Source organism: Ambystoma mexicanum, chromosome 11, assembly GCF_040938575.1.
Source record: "Ambystoma mexicanum isolate Mex_15411 chromosome 11, UKY_AmexF1_1, whole genome shotgun sequence".
In the NCBI taxonomy this organism is placed as follows: domain Eukaryota; kingdom Metazoa; phylum Chordata; class Amphibia; order Caudata; family Ambystomatidae; genus Ambystoma; species Ambystoma mexicanum.
Window position 1 is genome coordinate 61,321,934 of NC_090934.1, and position 20,132 is coordinate 61,342,065.

Genomic DNA, 20,132 nt, shown 5'->3' on the forward strand with positions numbered 1-20,132 from the left:
AGGTGTGACCATCCTGTCTCTCTCATCTATACTGCGCAGGAAAACTGGCCAATGCTACGCCATGATCAGCCTATCCCACTGAGACAAGTTCCATTCACAGACACTGACCAATCCTATAGTGTGACCAGCCTGCCTCTCTCATCTATGCCTGAGCAGGAAAACTGGCCAATCCTACGCCATGATCAGCCTATCCCACTGAGACAAGATCCATGCACAGACACTGACCAATCCTAAAGGGTGACCAGCCGTTCTCTCCCATCTATGCCTGTGCCCGAAAACTGGCCAATCCCAGGACATGATCAGCCTATCCCACTAAGACAAGTCCTATGCACAGACACTGACCAATCCTAAAGTGTGACCATCCTGTCTCTACCATCTATGCCTGAGCAGGAAAACTGGCCAATCCCAGGTCATGATCAGCCTATCCCAGATAGACATGTTCCATGCACAGACACTGACCAATCCTAAAGGGTGACCAGCCTGTCTCTCCCATCTATGCCTGCACAGGAAAACTGGCTAATCTTATGCCATGATCAGCCTATCCCACTGAGACAAGTTCCATGCACAGACACTGACCAATCCTAAAGGGTGACCAGCCTGTCTCTCCCATCTATGCCTGAGCAGGAAAACTGCCCAATCCCAGGCCATGATCAGCCTATCCCAGATAAACATGTTCCATGCAGAGACACTGACCAATCCTAAAGGGTGACCAGCCTGTCTCTGCCATCTATATCTGCGCCCGAAACTGGCCAATCCCAGGACAGGATCAGCCTATCCCACTGAGACAAGTCCTATGCACAGACACTGACCAATCCTGAGTTGTGACCATCCTGTCTCTCTCATCTATGCTGCGCAGGAAAACTGGCCAATCCCAGGCCATGATCAGCCTATCCCAGATAGACATGTTCCATGCACAGACACTGACCAATCCTAAATGGTGACCATCCTGTCCCTCCCATCTATGCCTGAGTAGGAAAACTGGCCAATCGTAGGCCATGATCAGCCTATCCCAGATAGACATGTTCCATGCACAGACACTGACCAATCCTAAAGGGTGACCAGCCTGTCTCTCCCATCTATGGCTGCGCAGGAAAACTGGCCAATCCTACGCCATGATCAGCCTATCCCAATGAGACAGGTTCCTTTCACAGACACTGACCAATCCTAAAGGGTGACCATCCTGTCCCTCCCATCTATGCCTGAGCAGGAAAACTGGCCAATCCCAGGCCATGATCAGCCTATCCCACTGAGACAAGTTCCATTCACAGACACTGACCAATCCTAAAGTGTGACCAGCCTGTCTCTCCCATCTATGCCTGAGCAGGAAAACTGGCCAATCCTACGCCATGATCAGCCTATGCCACTGAGACAAGTTCCATGCACATACACTGACCAATCCTAAAGTGTGACCAGCCTGCCTCTCTCATCTATGCCTGAGCAGGAAAACTGGCCAATCCTACTCCATGATCAGCCTATCCCACTGAGACAAGATCCATGCACAGACACTGACTAATCCTAAAGGGTGACTAGCCTGTCTCTCCCATCTATTCTTGTGCCCGAAAACTGGCCAATCCCAGGACATGATCAGCCTATCCAACTAAGACAAGTCCTATGCACAGACACTGACCAATCCTAAAGTGTGACCATCCTGTCTCTCCCATCTATGCCTGAGCAGGAAAACTGGCCAATCCTAGGCCATGATCAGCCTAGCCCAGAGAGACAAGTTCCATGCACAGACACTGACCAATCCTAAAGGGTGACCAGCCTGTCTCTCCCATCTATGCCTGTGCAGGAAAACTGGCCAATCCTACGCCTTGATCAGCCTATCCCAGAGAGACAAGTTCCATGCACAGACACTGACCAGTCCTAAAGGATGACCAGCCTGTCTCTCCCATCTATGCCTGAGCAGGAAAACTTGCCAATCCCAGGCCATGATCAGCCTATCCCACTGAGACAAGTTCCATGCACAGACACTGACCAATCCTAAAGGGTGACCAGCCTGTCTCTCCCATCTATGCCTGAGCAGGAAAACTGCCCAATCCCAGGCCATGATCAGCCTATCCCATATAAACATGTTCCATGCAGAGACACTGACCAATCCTAAAGGGTGACCAGCCTGTCTCTCCCATCTATGCCTGCGCCAGAAAACTGGCCAATCCCAGGACAGGATCAGCCTATCCCACTGAGACAAGTCCTATGCACAGACACTGACCAATCCTGAGGTGTGACCATCCTGTCTCTCTCATCTATACTGCGCAGGAAAACTGGCCAATGCTACGCCATGATCAGCCTATCCCACTGAGACAAGTTCCATTCACAGACACTGACCAATCCTATAGTGTGACCAGCCTGTCTCTCCCATCTATGCCTGAGCAGGAAAACTGGCCAATCCTACGCCATGATCAGCCTATGCCACTGAGATAAGTTCCATGCACAGACACTGACCAATCCTAAAGTGTGACCAGCCTGCCTCTCTCATCTATGCCTGAGCAGGAAAACTGACCAATCCTACGCCATGATCAGCCTATCTCACTGAGACAAGATCCATGCACAGACACTGACCAATCCTAAAGGGTGACCAGCCGTTCTCTCCCATCTATGCCTGTGCCCGAAAACTGGCCAATCCCAGGACATGATCAGCCTATCCCACTAAGACAAGTCCTATGCACAGACACTGACCAATCCTAAAGTGTGACCATCCTGTCTCTACCATCTATGCCTGAGCAGGAAAACTGGCCACTCCCAGGCCATGATCAGCCTATCCCAGATAGACATGTTCCATGCACAGACACTGACCAATCCTAAAGGGTGACCATCCTGTCCCTCCCATCTATGCCTGAGCAGGAAAACTGGCCAATCCTAGGCCATGATCAGCCTATCCCAGATAGATATCTTCCATGCACAGACACTGACCAATCCTAAAGGGTGACCATCCTGTCCCTCCCATCTATGCCTGTGCAGGAAAACTGGCCAATCCTACGACATGATCAGCCTATCCCAGATAGACATGTTCCATGCAGAGACAATGACCAATCCTAAAGGGTGACCAGCCTGTCTCTCCCATCTATGCCTGCACAGGAAACTGGCCAATCCTAGGCCATGATCAGCCTATCCCAGAGAGACAAGTTCAATGCACAGACACTGACCAATCCTAAAGGGTGACCATCCTGTCTCTCCCATCAATGCCTGCGCATGGAAACTGGCCAATCCTACGCCTTGATCAGCCTATCCCACTGAGACAAGTTCCATGCACAGACAATGACCAATCCTAAAGGGTGACCAGCCTGTCTCTCCCATATATGCCTGAGCAGGAAAACTGGCCAATCCCAGGCCATGATCAGCCTATCCCACTGAGACAAGTTCCATGCACAGACACTGACCAATACTAAAGTGTGACCAGTCTGTCTCTCCCATCTATGCCTGAGCAGGAAAACTGGCCAATCCCAGGCCATGATCAGCCTCTCCCACTGAGACAAGTTCCATGCACAGACACCGACCAATCCTAAAGTGTGACCAGCCTGTCTCTCTCATCTATGCCTGAGCAGGAAAACTGGCCAATCCTAGGCCATGATCAGCCTATCCCACTGAGACAAGTTCCATGCACAGACACTGCCCAATCCTAAAGGGTGACCAGTCTGTCTCTCCCATCTATGCCTGAGCAGGAAAACTGGCCAATCCCAGGCCATGATCAGCCTCTAACACTGAGACAAGTTCCATGCACAGACACTGACCAATCCTAAAGCGTGACCAGCCTGTCTCTCCCATCTATGCCTGTGCAGGAAAACTGGCCAATCCCAGGCCATGATCAGCCAATCCCAGATAGACACGTTCCATGCACAAGACACTGACCAATCATAAAGAGTGACCATCCTGTCCCTCCCATCTATGCCTAAGCAGGAAAACTGGCCAATTCTAGGCCATGATCAGCCTATCCCAGATAGACATGTTCCATGCACAGGCACTGACCAATCCTAAAGTGTGACCAGCCTGTCACTCCCATCTATGCCTGCACAGGAAAACTGGCCACTCCCAGGCCATGATCAGCCTATCCCAGATAGACAGGTTCCATGCACATACAATGACCAATCCTAAAGGACGACCATCCAGTCTCTCCGATCTATGCCTGCACCCGAAAACTGGCCAATCCTACGCTATGATTAGCCTATCCCACTGAGACAGGTTCCATGCAGACACTGACCAATCCTAAAGGGTGACCAGGCTGTCTCTCCCATCTATGCCTGCGCAGGAAAACTGGCCAATCCTAGGCCAAGATCAGCCTTTCCCAGAGAGGCAAGTTCCATGCAAAGACACTGACCAATCCTAAAGGGTGACTAGCCTGTCTCTCCCATCTATGCCTGCGCAGGAAAACTGGCCGATCGTACGCCATGATCAGCCTATCCCTATGAGACAGGTTCCATTCACAGACACTGACCAATCCAAAAGGGCGACCAGCCTGTCCCTCCCACCTATGCCTAAACTGGAAAACTGGCCATTCATATGCCATGATCAGCCTATCCCAGATAGAAAAGTTCCATGCACAGACACTGACCAATCCTAAAGTGTGACCAGCCTGTCTCTCCCCTCTATGCCTGAGCAGGAAAACTGGCCAATCCCAGGCCATGAACAGCCTATCCCAGATAGACATGTTCCATGCACAGACACTGACCAATCCTAAAGGGTGACCAGCCTGTCTCTCCCATCTATGCCTGCACAGGAAAACTGGCCAATCCTATGCCATGATCAGCCTATCCCACTGAGACAAGTTCCATGCACAGACACTGACCAATCCTAAAGTGTGACCAGCCTGTCTCTCACATCTATGCCTGAGCAGGAAAACTGGCCAGTCCTACGCCATGATCAGCCAATCCCAGATATACACGTTCCATGCACAGACACTGACCAATCCTAAAGGGTGACCATCCTGTCCCTCCCATCTATGCCTGAGCAGGAAAACTGGCCAATCCTAGGCCATGATCAGCCTGTCCCAGATAGACATGTTCCATGCACAGACACTGACCAATCCTAAAGTGTGACCAGCCTGTCGCTCCCATCTATGCCTGCACAGGAAAACTGGCCACTCCCAGGCCATGATCAGTCTATCCCAGATAGACAGGTTCCATGCACATACACTGACCAATCCTAAAGGACGACCATCCAGTCTCTCCCATCTATGCCTGCACCCGAAAACTGGCCAATCCTACGCTATGATTAGCCTATCCCACTGAGACAGGTTCCATGCAGACACTGACCAATCCTAAAGGGTGACCAGGCTGTCTCTCCCATCTATGCCTGCACAGGAAAACTTGCCAATCCTAGGCCATGATCAGCCTATCCCAGAGAGGAAAGTTACATGCAAAGACACTGACCAATCCTAAAGGGTGACCAGCCTGTCTCTCCCATCTATGCCTGCGCAGGAAAACTGGTCAATCCTACGCCATGATCAGCCTATCCCAATGAGACAGGTTCCATTCACAGACACTGACCAATCCTAAAGGTTGACCATCCTGTCCCTCCCATCTATGCCTGAGCAGGAAAACTGGCCAATCCCAGGCCATGACCAGCCTATCCCAGATAGACATGTTCCATGCACAGACACTGACCAATCCTAAAGGGTGACCATCCTGTCCCTCCCATCTATGCCTGAGCAGGAAAACTGGCCAATCCTACGCCATGATCAGCCTATGCCACTGAGACACGTTCCATGCACAGACACTGACCAATCCAAAAGGTTGACCATCCTGTCCCTCCCATCTATGCCTGAGCAGGAAAACTGGCCAATCCCAGGCCATGACCAGCCTATCCCAGATATACACGTTCCATGCACAGACACTGACCAATCCTAAAGGGTGACCATCCTGTCTCTCCCATCAATGCCTGCGCATGGAAACTGCCCAATCCTACGCCTTGATCAGCCTATCCCACTGAGACAAGTTCCATGCACAGACAATGACCAATCCTAAAGGGTGACCAGTCTGTCTCTCCCATCTATGCCTGAGCAGGAAAACTGGCCAATCCCAGGCCATGATCAGCCTCTCCCACTGAGACAAGTTCCATGCACAGACACTGACCAATCCTAAAGTGTGACCAGCCTGTCTCTCCCATCTATGCCTGTGCAGGAAAACTGGCCAATCCCAGGCCATGATCAGCCAATCCCAGATAGACACGTTCCATGCACAGACACTGACCAATCATAAAGAGTGACCATCCTGTCCCTCCCATCTATGCCTGAGCAGGAAAACTGGCCAATTCTAGGCCATGATCAGCCTATCCCAGATAGACTTGTTCCATGCACAGACACTGACCAATCCTAAAGGGTGACCAGGCTGTCTCTCCCATCTATGCCTGCACAGGAAAACTGGCCACTCCCAGGCCATGATCAGCCTAACCCAGATAGACAGGTTCCATGCACATACACTGACCAATCCTAAAGGACGACCATCCAGTCTCTCCCATCTATGCCTGCACCCGAAAACTGGCCAATCCTACGCTATGATTAGCCTATCCCACTGAGACAGGTTCCATGCAGACACTGACCAATCCTAAAGGGTGACCAGGCTGTCTCTCCCATCTATGCCTGCGCAGGAAAACTGGCCAATCCTAGACCATGATCAGCCTATCCCAGAGAGGCAAGTTCTATGCAAAGACACTGACCAATCCTAAAGGGTGACCAGCCTGTCTCTCCCATCTATGCCTGCGCAGGAAAACTGGCCAATCGTACGCCATGATCAGCCTATCCCAATGAGACAGGTTCCATTCACAGACACTGACCAATCCTAAAGGGCGACCAGCCTGTCCCTCCCATCTATGCCTAAACTGGAAAACTGGCCAATCATGTGCCATGATCAGCCTATCCCAGATAGAAAAGTTTCATGCACAGACACTGACCAATCCTAAAGTGTGACCAGCCTGTCTCTCCCCTCTATGCCTGAGCAGGAAAACTGGCCAATCCGAGGCCATGATCAGCCTATCCCAGATAGACATGTTCCATACACAGACACTGACCAATCCTAAATTGTGACCAGCCTGTCTCTCCCATCTATGCCTGCACAGGAAAACTGGCCAATCCTATGCCATGATCAGCCTATCCCACTGAGACAAGTTCCATGCACAGACACTGACCAATCCTAAAGTGTGACCAGCCTGTCTCTCCCATCTATGCCTGAGCAGGAAAACTGGCCAATCCTACGCCATGATCAGGCAATCCCAGATAGACACGTTCCATGCACAGACACTGACCAATCCTATAGGGTTACTATCCTGTCCCTCCCATCTATGCCTGAGCAGGCAAACTGGCCAATCCTAGGCCATGATCAGCCTGTCCCAGATAGACATGTTCCATGCACAGACACTGACCAATCCTAAAGTGTGACCAGCCTGTCACTCCCATCTATGCGTGCACAGGAAAACTGGCCACTCCCAGGCCATGATCAGCCTATCCCAGATAGACAGGTTCCATGCACATACACTGACCAATCCTAAAGGACGACCATCCAGTCTCTTCCATCTATGCCTGCACCTGAAAACTGGCCAATCCTTGGCCATGATCAGCCTATCCCAGAGAGGAAAGTTACATGCAAAGACACTGACCAATCCTAAAGGGTGACCAGCCTGTCTCTCCCATCTATGCCTGCGCAGGAAAACTGGCCAATCCTACGCCATGATCAGCCTATCCCAATGAGACAGGTTCCATTCACAGACACTGACCAATCCTAAAGGGTGACCATCCTGTCCCTCCCATCTATGCCTGAGCAGGAAAACTGGGCAGTCCCAGACCATGATCAGCCTATCCCAGATAGACATGTTCCATTGACAGACACTGACCAATCCTAAAGGGTGACCATCCTGTCCCTCCCATCAATGCCTGAGCAGAAAAACTGGCCAATCCTAGGCCATAATCAGCCTATCCCAGATAGACATGTTCCATGCACAGACACTGACCAATCCTAAAGGGTGACCAGCCTGTCTCTCCCATCTATGCCTGCGCAGGAAAACTGGCCAATCCTACGCCATGATCAGCCTATCCCAATGAGACAGGTTCCATTCACATACACTGACCAATCCCAAAGGGTGACCATCCTGTCCCTCCCATCTATGCCTGAGCAGGAAAACTGGCCTATCCCAGGCCATGATCCGCCTATCCCACTGAGACAAGTTCCATTCACAGACACTGACCAATCCTAAAGTGTGACCAGCCTGTCTCTCCCATCTATGCCTGAGCAGGAAAACTGGCCAATCCTACGCCATGATCAGCCTATGCCACTGAGACAAGTTCCATGCACATACACTGACCAATCCTAAAGTGTGACCAGCCTGCCTCTCTCATCTATGCCTGAGCAGGAAAACTGGCCGATCCTACGCCATGATCAGCCTATCCCACTGAGACAAGATCCATGCACAGACACTGACTAATCCTAAAGGGTGACTAGCCTGTCTCTCCCATCTATTCCTGTGCCCGAAAACTGGCCAATCCCAGGACATGATCAGCCTATCCCACTGAGACAAGTCCTATGCACAGACACTGACCAATCCTAAAGGGTGACCAGCCTGTCCTTCCCATCTATGCCTGCGCAGGAAAACTGGCCAATCGTACGCCATGATCAGCCTATCCCAATGAGACAGGTTCCATTCAGACACTGACCAATCCTAAAGGGCGACCAGCCTGTCCCTCCCAGCTAAGCCTAAACTGGAAAACTGGCCAATCATATGCCATGATCAGCCTATCCCAGATAGAAAAGTTCCACGCACAGACACTGACCAATCCTAAAGTGTGACCAGCCTGTCTCTCCCCTCTATGCCTGAGCAGGAAAACTGGCCAATCCCAGGCCATGATCAGCCTATCCCAGATAGACATGTTCCATGCACAGACACTGACCAATCCTAAAGGGTGACCATCCTGTCCCTCCCATCTATGCCTGAGCAGGAAAACTGGCCAACCCTAGGCCATGATCAGCCTGTCCCAGATAGACATGTTCCATGCACAGACACTGACCAATCCTAAAGGGTGACCAGCCTGTCTCTCCCATCTATGCCTGCACAGGAAAACTGGCCAATCCTATGCCATGATCAGCATATCTCACTGAGACAAGTGCCATGCACAGACACTGACCAATCCTAAAGTGTGACCAGCCTGTCTCTCCCATCTATGCCTGAGCAGGAAAACTGGCCAATCCTACGCCATGATCAGGCAATCCCAGATAGACACGTTCCATGCACAGACACTGACCAATCCTAAAGGGTGACCATCCTGTCCCTCCCATCTATGCCTGAGCAGGAAAACTGGCCAATCCTAGGCCATGAAAAGCCTATCCCAGAGAGGAAAGTTACATGCAAAGACACTGACCAATCCTAAAGGGTGACCAGCCTGTCTCTCCCATCTATGTCTGCGCAGGAAAACTGGCCAATCCTACGCCATGATCAGCCTATCCCAATGAGACAGGTTCCATTCACAGACACTGACCAATCCTAAAGGGTGACCATCCTGTCCCTCCCATCTATGCCTCAGCAGGAAAACTGGCCAATCCCAGGCCATGATCAGCCTATCCCAGATAGACATGTTCCATGCACAGACACTGACCAATCCTAAAGGGTGACCATCCTGTCCCTCCCATCTATGCCTGAGTAGGAAAACTGGCCAATCGTAGGCCATGATCAGCCTATCCCAGATAGACATGTTCCATGCACAGACACTGACCAATCCTAAAGGACGACCATCCTGTCCCTCCCATCTATGCCTGAGTAGAAAAACTGGCCAATCGTAGGCCATGATCAGCCTATCCCAGATAGACATGTTCCATTCACAGACACTGACCAATCCTAAAGTGTGACCAGCCTGTCTCTCCCATCTATGCCTGAGCAGGAAAACTGGCCAATCCTACGCCATGATCAGCCTATGCCACTGAGACAAGTTCCATGCACATACACTGACCAATCCTAAAGTGTGACCAGCCTGCCTCTCTCATCTATGCCTGAGCAGGAAAACTGGCCAATCCTACTCCATGATCAGCCTATCCCACTGAGACAAGATCCATGCACAGACAGTGACTAATACTAAAGGGTGACTAGCCTGTCTCTCCCATCTATTCTTGTGCCCGAAAACTGGCCAATCCCAGGACATGATCAGCCTATCCAACTAAGACAAGTCCTATGCACAGACACTGACCAATCCTAAAGTGTGACCATCCTGTCTCTCCCATCTATGCCTGAGCAGGAAAACTGGCCAATCCTAGGCCATGATCAGCCTATCCCAGAGAGACAAGTTCCATGCACAGACACTGACCAATCCTAAAGGGTGACCAGCCTGTCTCTCCCATCTATGCCTGTGCAGGAAAACTGGCCAATACTACGCCTTGATCAGCCTATCCCAGAGAGACAAGTTCCATGCACAGACACTGACCAGTCCTAAAGGATTACCAGCCTGTCTCTCCCATCTATGCCTGAGCAGGAAAACTTGCCAATCCCAGGCCATGATCAGCCTATCCCACTGAGACAAGTTCCATGCACAGACACTGACCAATCCTAAAGTGTGACCAGCCTGTCTCTCCCATCTATGCCTGAGCAGGAAAACTGGCCAATCGTACGCCATGATCAGCCAATCCCACTGAGACAAGTTCCATGCACAGACACTGACCAATCCTAAAGGGTGACCAGCCTGTCTCTCCCATCTATGCCTGAGCAGGAAAACTGCCCAATCCCAGGCCATGATCAGCCTATCCCATATAAACATGTTCCATGCAGAGACACTGACCAATCCTAAAGGGTGACCAGCCTGTCTCTCCCATCTATGCCTGCGCCTGAAAACTGGCCAATCCCAGGACAGGATCAGCCTATCCCACTGAGACAAGTCCTATGCACAGACACTGACCAATCCTGAGGTGTGACCATCCTGTCTCTCTCATCTATACTGCACAGGAAAACTGGCCAATGCTACGCCATGATCAGCCTATCCCACTGAGACAAGTTCCATTCACAGACACTGACCAATCCTATAGTGTGACCAGCCTGTCTCTCCCCTCTATGCCTGAGCAGGAAAACTGGCCAATCCCAGGCCATGATCAGCCTATCCCAGATAGACATGTTCCATGCACAGACACTGACCAATCCTAAAGGGTGACCATCCTGTCCCTCCCATCTATGCCTGAGCAGGAAAACTGGCCAACCCTAGGCCATGATCAGCCTGTCCCAGATAGACATGTTCCATGCACAGACACTGACCAATCCTAAAGCGTGACCAGCCTGTCTCTCCCATCTATGCCTGCACAGGAAAACTGGCCAATCCTATGCCATGATCAGCATATCTCACTGAGACAAGTGCCATGCACAGACACTGACCAATCCTAAAGTGTGACCAGCCTGTCTCTCCCATCTATGCCTGAGCAGGAAAACTGGCCAATCCTACGCCATGATCAGGCAATCCCAGATAGACACGTTCCATGCACAGACACTGACCAATCCTAAAGGGTGACCATCCTGTCCCTCCCCTCTATGCCTGAGCAGGAAAACTGGCCAATCCTAGGCCATGAAAAGCCTATCCCAGAGAGGAAAGTTACATGCAAAGACACTGACCAATCCTAAAGGGTGACCAGCCTGTCTCTCCCATCTATGTCTGCGCAGGAAAACTGGCCAATCCTACGCCATGATCAGCCTATCCCAATGAGACAGGTTCCATTCACAGACACTGACCAATCCTAAAGGGTGACCATCCTGTCCCTCCCATCTATGCCTCAGCAGGAAAACTGGCCAATCCCAGGCCATGATCAGCCTATCCCAGATAGACATGTTCCATGCACAGACACTGACCAATCCTAAAGGGTGACCATCCTGTCCCTCCCATCTATGCCTGAGTAGGAAAACTGGCCAATCGTAGGCCATGATCAGCCTATCCCAGATAGACATGTTCCATGCACAGACACTGACCAATCCTAAAGGACGACCATCCTGTCCCTCCCATCTATGCCTGAGTAGAAAAACTGGCCAATCGTAGGCCATGATCAGCCTATCCCAGATAGACATGTTCCATTCACAGACACTGACCAATCCTAAAGTGTGACCAGCCTGTCTCTCCCATCTATGCCTGAGCAGGAAAACTGGCCAATCCTACGCCATGATCAGCCTATGCCACTGAGACAAGTTCCATGCACATACACTGACCAATCCTAAAGTGTGACCAGCCTGCCTCTCTCATCTATGCCTGAGCAGGAAAACTGGCCAATCCTACTCCATGATCAGCCTATCCCACTGAGACAAGATCCATGCACAGACAGTGACTAATACTAAAGGGTGACTAGCCTGTCTCTCCCATCTATTCTTGTGCCCGAAAACTGGCCAATCCCAGGACATGATCAGCCTATCCAACTAAGACAAGTCCTATGCACAGACACTGGCCAATCCTAAAGTGTGACCATCCTGTCTCTCCCATCTATGCCTGAGCAGGAAAACTGGCCAATCCTAGGCCATGATCAGCCTATCCCAGAGAGACAAGTTCCATGCACAGACACTGACCAATCCTAAAGGGTGACCAGCCTGTCTCTCCCATCTATGCCTGTGCAGGAAAACTGGCCAATCCTACGCCTTGATCAGCCTATCCCAGAGAGACAAGTTCCATGCACAGACACTGACCAATCCTAAAGGGTGACCATCCTGTCCCTCCCATCTATGCCTGAGCAGGAAAACTGGCCAACCCTAGGCCATGATCAGCCTGTCCCAGATAGACATGTTCCATGCACAGACACTGACCAATCCTAAAGGGTGACCAGCCTGTCTCTCCCATCTATGCCTGCACAGGAAAACTGGCCAATCCTATGCCATGATCAGCATATCTCACTGAGACAAGTGCCATGCACAGACACTGACCAATCCTAAAGTGTGACCAGCCTGTCTCTCCCATCTATGCCTGAGCAGGAAAACTGGCCAATCCTACGCCATTATCAGGCAATCCCAGATAGACACGTTCCATGCACAGACACTGACCAATCCTAAAGGGTGACCATCCTGTCCCTCCCATCTATGCCTGAGCAGGAAAACTGGCCAATCCTAGGCCATGAAAAGCCTATCCCAGAGAGGAAAGTTACATGCAAAGACACTGACCAATCCTAAAGGGTGACCAGCTTGTCTCTCCCATCTATGTCTGCGCAGGAAAACTGGCCAATCCTACGCCATGATCAGCCTATCCCAATGAGACAGGTTCCATTCACAGACACTGACCAATCCTAAAGGGTGACCATCCTGTCCCTCCCATCTATGCCTCAGCAGGAAAACTGGCCAATCCCAGGCCATGATCAGCCTATCCCAGATAGACATGTTCCATGCACAGACACTGACCAATCCTAAAGGGTGACCATCCTGTCCCTCCCATCTATGCCTGAGTAGGAAAACTGGCCAATCGTAGGCCATGATCAGCCTATCCCAGATAGACATGTTCCATGCACAGACACTGACCAATCCTAAAGGACGACCATCCTGTCCCTCCCATCTATGCCTGAGTAGAAAAACTGGCCAATCGTAGGCCATGATCAGCCTATCCCAGATAGACATGTTCCATTCACAGACACTGACCAATCCTAAAGTGTGACCAGCCTGTCTCTCCCATCTATGCCTGAGCAGGAAAACTGGCCAATCCTACGCCATGATCAGCCTATGCCACTGAGACAAGTTCCATGCACATACACTGACCAATCCTAAAGTGTGACCAGCCTGCCTCTCTCATCTATGCCTGAGCAGGAAAACTGGCCAATCCTACTCCATGATCAGCCTATCCCACTGAGACAAGATCCATGCACAGACAGTGACTAATACTAAAGGGTGACTAGCCTGTCTCTCCCATCTATTCTTGTGCCCGAAAACTGGCCAATCCCAGGACATGATCAGCCTATCCAACTAAGACAAGTCCTATGCACAGACACTGACCAATCCTAAAGTGTGACCATCCTGTCTCTCCCATCTATGCCTGAGCAGGAAAACTGGCCAATCCTAGGCCATGATCAGCCTATCCCAGAGAGACAAGTTCCATGCACAGACACTGACCAATCCTAAAGGGTGACCAGCCTGTCTCTCCCATCTATGCCTGTGCAGGAAAACTGGCCAATCCTACGCCTTGATCAGCCTATCCCAGAGAGACAAGTTCCATGCACAGACACTGACCAATCCTAAAGGGTGACCAGCCTGTCTCTCCCATCTATGCCTGAGCAGGAAAACTGCCCAATCCCAGGCCATGATCAGCCTATCCCATATAAACATGTTCCATGCAGAGACACTGACCAATCCTAAAGGGTGACCAGCCTGTCTCTCCCATCTATGCCTGAGCAGGAAAACTTGCCAATCCCAGGCCATGATCAGCCTATCCCACTGAGACAAGTTCCATGCACAGACACTGACCAATCCTAAAGTGTGACCAGCCTGTCTCTCCCATCTATGCCTGAGCAGGAAAACTGGCCAATCGTACGCCATGATCAGCCAATCCCACTGAGACAAGTTCCATGCACAGACACTGACCAATCCTAAAGGGTGACCAGCCTGTCTCTCCCATCTATGCCTGAGCAGGAAAACTGCCCAATCCCAGGCCATGATCAGCCTATCCCATATAAACATGTTCCATGCAGAGACACTGACCAATCCTAAAGGGTGACCAGCCTGTCTCTCCCATCTATGCCTGCGCCCGAAAACTGGCCAATCCCAGGACAGGATCAGCCTATCCCACTGAGACAAGTCCTATGCACAGACACTGACCAATCCTGAGGTGTGACCATCCTGTCTCTCTCATCTATACTGCGCAGGAAAACTGGCCAATGCTACGCCATGATCAGCCTATCCCACTGAGACAAGTTCCATTCACAGACACTGACCAATCCTAAAGGGTGACTAGCCTGTCTCTCCCATCTATTCTTGTGCCCGAAAACTGGCCAATCCCAGGACATGATCAGCCTATCCAACTAAGACAAGTCCTATGCACAGACACTGACCAATCCTAAAGTGTGACCATCCTGTCTCTCCCATCTATGCCTGAGCAGGAAAACTGGCCAATCCTAGGCCATGATCAGCCTATCCCAGAGAGACAAGTTCCATGCACAGACACTGACCAATCCTAAAGGGTGACCAGCCTGTCTCTCCCATCTATGCCTGTGCAGGAAAACTGGCCAATCCTACGCCTTGATCAGCCTATCCCAGAGAGACAAGTTCCATGCACAGACACTGACCAGTCCTAAAGGATTACCAGCCTGTCTCTCCCATCTATGCCTGAGCAGGAAAACTTGCCAATCCCAGGCCATGATCAGCCTATCCCACTGAGACAAGTTCCATGCACAGACACTGACCAATCCTAAAGTGTGACCAGCCTGTCTCTCCCATCTATGCCTGAGCAGGAAAACTGGCCAATCGTACGCCATGATCAGCCAATCCCACTGAGACAAGTTCCATGCACAGACACTGACCAATCCTAAAGGGTGACCAGCCTGTCTCTCCCATCTATGCCTGAGCAGGAAAACTGCCCAATCCCAGGCCATGATCAGCCTATCCCATATAAACATGTTCCATGCAGAGACACTGACCAATCCTAAAGGGTGACCAGCCTGTCTCTCCCATCTATGCCTGCGCCCGAAAACTGGCCAATCCCAGGACAGGATCAGCCTATCCCACTGAGACAAGTCCTATGCACAGACACTGACCAATCCTGAGGTGTGACCATCCTGTCTCTCTCATCTATACTGCGCAGGAAAACTGGCCAATGCTACGCCATGATCAGCCTATCCCACTGAGACAAGTTCCATTCACAGACACTGACCAATCCTATAGTGTGACCAGCCTGTCTCTCCCATCTATGCCTAAGCAGGAAAACTGGCCAATCCTACACCATGATCAGCCTATGCCACTGAGATAAGTTCCATGCACAGACACTGACCAATCCTAAAGTGTGACCAGCCTGCCTCTCTCATCTATGCCTGAGCAGGAAAACTGGCCAATCCTACGCCATGATCAGCCTATCCCACTGAGACAAGATCCATGCACAGACACTGACCAATCCTAAAGGGTGACCAGCCGTTCTCTCCCATCTATGCCTGTGCCCGAAAACTGGCCAATCCCAGGACATGATCAGCCTATCCCACTGAGACAAGTCCTATGCACAGACACTGACCAATCCTAAAGTGTGACCATCCTGTCTCTACCATCTATGCCTGAGCAGGAAAACTGGCCAATCCTAGTCCATGATCAGCCTATCCCAGATAGACATGTTCCATGCACAGACACTGACCAATCCTAAAGGGTGACCATCCTGTCCCTCCCATCTATGCCTGAGCAGGAAAACTGGCCAATCCTAGGCCATGATCAGCCTATCCCAGATAGATATCTTCCATGCACAGACACTGACCAATCCTAAAGGGTGACCATCCTGTCCCTCCCATCTATGCCTGTGCAGGAAAACTGGCCAATCCTACGACATGATCAGCCTATCCCAGATAGACATGTTCCATGCAGAGACAATGACCAATCCTAAAGGGTGACCAGCCTGTCTCTCCCATCTATGCCTGCACAGGAAACTGGGCAATCCTAGGCCATGATCAGCCTATCCCAGAGAGACAAGTTCAATGCACAGACACTGACCAATCCTAAAGGGTGACCATCCTGTCTCTCCCATCAATGCCTGCGCATGGAAACTGGCCAATCCTACGCCTTGATCAGCCTATCCCACTGACACAAGTTCCATGCACAGACAATGACCAATCCTAAAGGGTGACCAGCCTGTCTCTCCCATATATGCCTGAGCAGGAAAACTGGCCAATCCCAGGCCATGATCAGCCTATCCCACTGAGACAAGTTCCATGCACAGACACTGACCAATCCTAAAGTGTGACCAGTCTGTCTCTCCCATCTATGCCTGAGCAGGAAAACTGGCCAATCCCAGGCCATGATCAGCCTTTCCCACTGAGACAAGTTCCATGCACAGACACTGACCAATCCTAAAGTGTGACCAGCCTGTCTCTCTCATCTATGCCTGAGCAGGAAAACTGGCCAATCCCAGGCCATGATCAGCCTCTAACACTGAGACAAGTTCCATGCACAGACACTGACCAATCCTAAAGCGTGACCAGCCTGTCTCTCCCATCTATGCCTGTGCAGGAAAACTGGCCAATTCTAGGCCATAATCAGCCTATCCCAGATAGACATGTTCCATGCACAGACACTGACCAATCCTAAAGTGTGACCAGCCTGTCACTCCCATCTATGCCTGCACAGGAAAACTGGCCACTCCCAGGCCATGATCAGCCTATCCCAGATAGACAGGTTCCATGCACATACAATGACCAATCCTAAAGGACGACCATCCAGTCTCTCCGATCTATGCCTGCACCCGAAAACTGGCCAATCGTACGCTATGATTAGCCTATCCCACTGAGACAGGTTCCATGCAGACACTGACCAATCCTAAAGGGTGACCAGGCTGTCTCTCCCATCTATGCCTGCGCAGGAAAACTGGCCAATCCTAGGCCAAGATCAGCCTTTCCCAGAGAGGCAAGTTCCATGCAAAGACACTGACCAATCCTAAAGGGTGACCAGCCTGTCTCTCCCATCTATGCCTGCGCAGGAAAACTGGCCGATCGTACGCCATGATCAGCCTATCCCAATGAGACAGGTTCCATTCACAGACACTGACCAATCCAAAAGGGCGACCAGCCTGTCCCTCCCACCTATGCCTAAACTGGAAAACTGGCCATTCATATGCCATGATCAGCCTATCCCAGATAGACAAGTTCCATGCACAGACACTGACCAATCCTAAAGGGTGACCATCCTGTCCCTCCCATCTATGCCTGAGCAGGAAAACTGGCCAACCCTAGGCCATGATCAGCCTGTCCCAGATAGACATGTTCCATGCACAGACACTGACCAATCCTAAAGGGTGACCAGCCTGTCTCTCCCATCTATGCCTGCACAGGAAAAACTGGCCAATCCTATGCCATGATCAGCATATCTCACTGAGACAAGTGCCATGCACAGACACTGACCAATCCTAAAGTGTGACCAGCCTGTCTCTCCCATCTATGCCTGAGCAGGAAAACTGGCCAATCCTACGCCATGATCAGGCAATCCCAGATAGACACGTTCCATGCACAGACACTGACCAATCCTAAAGGGTGACCATCCTGTCCCTCCCATCTATGCCTGAGCAGGAAAACTGGCCAATCCTAGGCCATGAAAAGCCTATCCCAGAGAGGAAAGTTACATGCAAAGACACTGACCAATCCTAAAGGGTGACCAGCCTGTCTCTCCCATCTATGTCTGCGCAGGAAAACTGGCCAATCCTACGCCATGATCAGCCTATCCCAATGAGACAGGTTCCATTCACAGACACTGACCAATCCTAAAGGGTGACCATCCTGTCCTTCCCATCTATGCCTCAGCAGGAAAACTGGCCAATCCCAGGCCATGATCAGCCTATCCCAGATAGACATGTTCCATGCACAGACACTGACCAATCCTAAAGGGTGACCATCCTGTCCCTCCCATCTATGCCTGAGTAGGAAAACTGGCCAATCGTAGGCCATGATCAGCCTATCCCAGATAGACATGTTCCATGCACAGACACTGACCAATCCTAAAGGACGACCATCCTGTCCCTCCCATCTATGCCTGAGTAGAAAAACTGGCCAATCGTAGGCCATGATCAGCCTATCCCAGATAGACATGTTCCATTCACAGACACTGACCAATCCTAAAGTGTGACCAGCCTGTCTCTCCCATCTATGCCTGAGCAGGAAAACTGGCCAATCCTACGCCATGATCAGCCTATGCCACTGAGACAAGTTCCATGCACATACACTGACCAATCCTAAAGTGTGACCAGCCTGCCTCTCTCATCTATGCCTGAGCAGGAAAACTGGCCAATCCTACTCCATGATCAGCCTATCCCACTGAGACAAGATCCATGCACAGACAGTGACTAATACTAAAGGGTGACTAGCCTGTCTCTCCCATCTATTCTTGTGCCCGAAAACTGGCCAATCCCAGGACATGATCAGCCTATCCAACTAAGACAAGTCCTATGCACAGACACTGACCAATCCTAAAGTGTGACCATCCTGTCTCTCCCATCTATGCCTGAGCAGGAAAACTGGCCAATCCTAGGCCATGATCAGCCTATCCCAGAGAGACAAGTTCCATGCACAGACACTGACCAATCCTAAAGGGTGACCAGCCTGTCTCTCCCATCTATGCCTGTGCAGGAAAACTGGCCAATCCTACGCCTTGATCAGCCTATCCCAGAGAGACAAGTTCCATGCACAGACACTGACCAGTCCTAAAGGATTACCAGCCTGTCTCTCCCATCTATGCCTGAGCAGGAAAACTTGCCAATCCCAGGCCATGATCAGCCTAACCCACTGAGACAAGTTCCATGCACAGACACTGACCAATCCTAAAGTGTGACCAGCCTGTCTCTCCCATCTATGCCTGAGCAGGAAAACTGGCCAATCGTACGCCATGATCAGCCAATCCCACTGAGACAAGTTCCATGCACAGACACTGACCAATCCTAAAGGGTGACCAGCCTGTCTCTCCCATCTATGCCTGAGCAGGAAAACTGCCCAATCCCAGGCCATGATCAGCCTATCCCATATAAACATGTTCCATGCAGAGACACTGACCAATCCTAAAGGGTGACCAGCCTGTCTCTCCCATCTATGCCTGCGCCCGAAAACTGGCCAATCCCAGGACAGGATCAGCCTATCCCACTGAGACAAGTCCTATGCACAGACACTGACCAATCCTGAGGTGTGACCATCCTGTCTCTCTCATCTATACTGCGCAGGAAAACTGGCCAATGCTACGCCATGATCAGCCTATCCCACTGAGACAAGTTCCATTCACAGACACTGACCAATCCTATAGTGTGACCAGCCTGTCTCTCCCATCTATGCCTAAGCAGGAAAACTGGCCAATCCTACACCATGATCAGCCTATGCCACTGAGATAAGTTCCATGCACAGACACTGACCAATCCTAAAGTGTGACCAGCCTGCCTCTCTCATCTATGCCTGAGCAGGAAAACTGGCCAATCCTACGCCATGATCAGCCTATCCCACTGAGACAAGATCCATGCACAGACACTGACCAATCCTAAAGGGTGACCAGCCGTTCTCTCCCAT